The following is a 5,621-nucleotide window of genomic DNA, read 5'->3' as shown; positions in this document are numbered from 1 at the left end:
GGAAGGACCCTTGCTTAAAAAAGGTTCTAGCCCAATGCCAGCAGTGGCTCAACCCCTGTAAATCCTAGCTACTCAGGTAACTGAAATCAGAGATCATGGGTCAAGCCAGCTCAGGGGAGGAAAGTTAGTGAAACTCTTCTTGCTGATTAACTACCAAAAGCCAGAAGTGGAACTGTGGGTCAAGTGGTAGAGTGCTAACTTTGAGGGCAATAGTTGATACCAGAGCCCAGACTCTGAGTTCAGGCCCCAATACTGGCACGAAAAAATAAAGAAAAGCTTTCAGGAGCTCCTAGTACACTGTGGTGAAAGGCCAGATCAGCGGGGCACTGGTGACTTATGACTGTCTTCCTAGTTCCTCAGGAGGCTGAGATGTGAGGATTGCGGTTACAAGCCAGCCTGGGGAGGAAAGTCTTGGAGACTCTGACCTCCAAGGAACCTCCAGAAAATCAGAAGGGCTCTGTAGCTCAAGTGGTAAGCTGAAGAGCTGGGGGACAGCGTTCAGGCCTAGAGTTCAAGCCCCATGACCAACCCTTGGCCTGCTTGGACCTCGCTCTGTGGCTCTAGGCAGAGTACTTTCCAGTGGGCCCCTGAGGGTCTCCCAATGTCTAGGTGTTGTACAAGTCTTGAGAGCAGTCTGTTTGGAGGCCATTGCCTACAGAACGGGCCACAGTACTAGAGAAGGGTCGAGTCTTGGGGCATGGAGAGCATCACAATGGCATGTCATGGGTGCAATGTAGATCTGAGCAGTAGTAAATTGACGTCTCAGACCATGGTTCTGGGCCAGGAGGGGCAAGAGCTGCAACATGTCACACCAGGTAATACCCGCTCTTGGCCTAGGATGGAACAGATCTGCTCTGGCATCAGCACTCAGACTGAGCAAGAGTCAGCTTAGCCATGGTCACTTCCCCCAATTGAACTCTAGAGGATTATGGCAAGGGGCCGCATGTCCCCCATCTGGCCACCAGAGAGCAGGAGTCTCTCTCCATAGGGATTGTCCCTGTGAGTTGTGTTACTCTTGCTTCCCTGGGGCCACCATCTTGCTTCAAAGACATCCTGGACAGGGAAGTCCTTGAGAGTCTTACCTACAATTAACCATCAAGTTAACCAAAAAGCAAGTGGGGCTGTGGCTCAAGTGGCAGAGCACTACCTTGAGCAAGAAAACTCAGGGATAGAGCCTAGGCCCTGAGTTCACACACACACACACACACACACACACACACACACACACACACACACACACACACACACACACACGCACCACATGCATGCAAAATCAGAAATTTTGACACTGCTATCTTTGGATATTCTCTACCTTTTCCCCACTAAGTCTGATGGCTGTTGGCCTAGGCGTTTGATGCATCCAACACCATCTGGCATCTTTAATTTTGGGGAACAGGATGGCTAGAAGGTCAGTCTTCCCCCATCCCAGCTCCTTGATTGGGTCATGGTCTACCCAAGCCCCTTTTGGCTCCTTTTACAGACTTGCCAAGGTGCCTTCAAAAGGCATCACATGCTGGGCACTGGTGGCTCATACCTGTCATCTGAGATACTCAGGAAGCTGAGATCTGGAGGATCATGGTGCCAAGACAGCCTGGGCAGGAAAGTGTGTGAAACTCTTATCCTCGATGCCAGACTTGAGAGAAAGAGCTCAGGGACAGCGCTCAGGGACAACAACAACAAGGAGAGGCATTGCATGTTGGCTTTGGGATTAGCATGGGCCAAATATAATTGGAATTTTCAAGTGCTCCAAGACAAAGCAGTACCTCCTTTAGTACCATGCTCCTCCATCTTTTCTCACACTCTGGCCTTGGCCCTGCTTTGGGTCAGCATGGCTTTGGCTTGATGGGAGGGCTCCAAGGAGGAAGATCCCAGAACAATTGCCCAGATCCTTTCCCCTGCTCACCCTGCTGCTTTTGCCCTTTGCCCTAGACCTTCTTTCTGGAATCTATGCATGAGGTCATCACCGCCACCATTGTGGTGAGTGGTGGGTCCAGCCTAACTCGGGGCAGTCAGAGGTGGAAGTCGGTCTGGGACTAGGAGCTTCTACCCTGTGTGTGGGCTAAGGACAAAGCTGACCTTTATTTCATCCTGAGCATTGAAGTGATAGGGAGACAGTGTAGACTCCACATTGAATCAGGTAATATTGGAGTCTAGAGGACCACTTGTGTAGGTTAGGCTGTGGGGCTCAGGGGACTATTCTTCTTGGTACTCCTCTCTCGGGACTCCCTCTCCCTCTCTCATCCCTAAATGGTAGAAGAGAAACTTCAACTAAGGGGGTCAAAGAGGAGGCAGGGGAGTATTTCTCTGTGAACCATACTTGTGTTTCATATTCATCCTAGTCTCTACTTCCTATTTATCTGAGGAATGGCCATATGTGTTTGGGAGGGGGGATAATCATCCTAGCTGAGAATGTGGCTCAGTGGTAGAGTGGTTGTCTAGCATGCCTGACAACCTGGGTTCAATTCCACACAGAAAAACCTGGAAGGGGAGGTCGGGCTCAACGGGTAGAATGTCAGCTTTGATCAAAAAGAGCTCAGAGAGTGTAGTCAGGCCCTGAGTTCAAGCCACAGGACTGGAAGAACAAATCTTTGTTGTAGGCGTTTCTTCCCCTTGAAAACAATTTATTGTTTGGGATAAGCATAACATGGGTCTCTTCCCTGGCCACCAATGGGCCATTAGATGTCCCTTGAATTTGGGCTGCTTCCGCAAGATGTGAGAATGCAACAGCACCAGTCCCAATCACTAGCTTTAGCTTTACAGGCTCTGACATCTGCAATGACTGAGGCTATTACCCAGGCGCTGGCAGCCCAGGGCCGAGGAACCCCAAGATCATCGGGGAGAGGGATTTGAAGGGTGTAGGGTGAATTTTCCCCCCAGCCGTTTGGCAGGGGGATTGTTGTAAGCAGTCCTTCTTAAAGTGTCTCTCTTGCAAGTCCCTCTCTCTGATGATCAACCTCAACAGGTGATTTGGACAGTGATCGGCGCTGACAATGCAGAAATCATCAATAGACCACACGAGAAGCTGTACCTTTGACCTGGAGGCCTGACCTTCATTTTGATCACCACCCTTTGTCATTATGTATGGACCATCTAATATTTCTGTAGGAGCAACTTATTTTAATGTTACCTGCTCTAACTGTTCTTTTACTACTTGCTTATACAACCACCTTTTGTTATGCTTTCCTGTGAAATAGTCTTAAATCTGCTCCAGAACAACCCCCACCTCCGGACTCTGAAGTGGCAAAGACTGCTATCCCCCCTGACTAATGCTAAAGGGCTGCTAATGACATTTCTTGGCTTGGGAATGCTTTTGCTGATTGTTTTTCTATGCCTTACTTGCACTATACGTGCACTGCAAAACTGTTATGAGCTTAGCCAGCCTGTTACATAAGATCAAGCTCCAAGTGAATAAATTTCCCCAGAGAGGAATCGCAGCCAGATATGGGTAAGAGGGGGTGTCAGTCTGGCCAACCTAAGACAGGCCTTCAGCTTCGCTCTGAAGAAGTTCTTGATGACGGGTCAGGCACACAAGGTGATCCACCCAACCTAAGATAGATGGGTTCGCTTCCTTAAACAAAGACAGGGGAGATGTTGGGAGCCATTTGGAGCTTAAAGTAAAGCTCAAAGTCATCTTGACCCCTGTGCTCGCTTAAAGGCACGTACAAGGAACTTAAAAGACACCAGGTGCCCAGGATTGCTCTGCTATGTCTGCAGTTTGTTTTAAATTTTCCTTGTTTTTCTGGACTATAGTAGAATGGCCTGAGTGTGGGGGCCCACGAGGATGCACCATGTTGCATGTGTGGAACTCCCAATACCCAGGCTGCTCCCAGGTCCTGAAGAGGATGACCTTATGAGATACTGACTTTTATATATGCCCAGGAATTAATTGAACTGCTTTGGACATTTCTAACTGTGGTGGGACTGATGTTTATTATTGTGCTAGGTGGGGATGTGAAGTAACTGGGATGGGCTCTTGGATCATGCACAAGGGCCCTCCCTATCCTTGTCTGGCGAATCTCACCTCCCAGAATTGCCTCAAACCCCCTGCATGGCCAATGCTATCCTTACCAATGGAATCCTTTTTAAATAACCTTTACAGAGGAGGGAAAAAGATAACTAACTTGGAGATGGGTCTGCCATTAAAACAAAAAAGAGGGAATCTATAGAGCACATGGGCAGCAAAGCTGGTGCTGATAGGGAGTTGAGTGGGCAGAGCCCGATTTGCTTTACAGTATGTAAGCAGACCGTGGAAGCTTAGGTGCATGATAGGGTGTGACCTTGACAGTGATTGGTTCCTCTTCCTCCCTTTCCATGCCACCCGCTCTTTTTTGCTTTAAAAACGGCTTGCTCTGTGTTAATAAAAGAGTTTTCCTGCTTGAGTTGACTCCCTGCTGCATCTGATTGTCTCCTGGGATGAGGGAGGCTGGGGAACAGATGAGTGGCCGCCCTTACCTTTCCTTGGACCCTGACCGTATTTTGTGGGATGAACGAAGACCCGACAACATGGTAGATGGGATTCCAACACAGCTAGCCACATCTCCTACTCTATCCAAATAGGTATTTATTAGTATACTAGCTTCAGCTTATGAATGGATGAATATTGTGCCCCACCCCCACCCCGGTGCTCAATCTCAGGTCTCAGGAACACCCTAGCTCCTTAGTTGCTCACAGGTTGGTATCCTCACCTAGACCCTTTCGCCAATTGGGCCTGCTAAGCTCTGAGTTCAAATCCCAATACTGCCAAAAGATGAATCCTAATGTGAGAAGCCCATCGGTCCACCTGTTTTCCTGTCCTGTGAAAGTCCTGGGTCTCAGGGAGGATGGAGAATTCTATATAGGAAACTCTATAACCATAGGAATAAGTTGTTATTCGCATCGGCACAGTTATGTCTGTCATCATACTCAATAAAACACAAATGCATCCATGACTAAGACACACAATAAAAAGAGTAACTACACTGAACTCAAGATGCATTCCATACATATATGTAAATAGAGATCCTATGTGTAAAATAGGTGGGTACATTATTTTTTCCAGTGCGGGGGCTTCAATTCAGGACCTGTGACCTGGCCTGATATTGTAGTCTTCAAGGATGATGAGCTTCCCTTTCCCCCAGAGTGTTATAGATTTACCCAGACCTGAGTTGGAATCCCAGCTGTGGCAGAAAAATGGTGCGAGTTCTGAGCCAGGTTGCATTATTATTATTATTATTATTGCCAAGGAAAGGATTTGAACTCAGTTTGTGGTAACTCTGCCTCAGCTTCAATCACCTCAGGGTGGTGGGCTGCTATGAGCCCATAGCCGATCCTGGGATACTAGGCCCTGAAGTCTTGCAGGAAAACACACACACACACACACACACACACACACACACACACACACACACACACACACACACACACACAAAGAGAGTAAGATAGAGAGAGAGAGGGAAAGGGAGAGAGAGAGAGGAAAGCCGCAGGATTGATTTTTACATTTTGTTCCTTTCCAAGGTTACCATCCTGGGTCTTAATGATATGCTTACAAAGAGTTCTTCACCTTGCGTTGGTGAAGGATAGCAGGTTATCGGGGAAGCCATAGGCCCATGAATCAATGTAGGCCCTGAGTTCCAGTCCTGGTC

This window comes from Dipodomys spectabilis, unplaced genomic scaffold (genome assembly GCF_019054845.1).
Source record: "Dipodomys spectabilis isolate Male_0828 unplaced genomic scaffold, ASM1905484v1 ptg000463l, whole genome shotgun sequence".
Taxonomy (NCBI): domain Eukaryota; kingdom Metazoa; phylum Chordata; class Mammalia; order Rodentia; family Heteromyidae; genus Dipodomys; species Dipodomys spectabilis.
Note: the sequence above shows the minus strand (reverse complement) of the source record.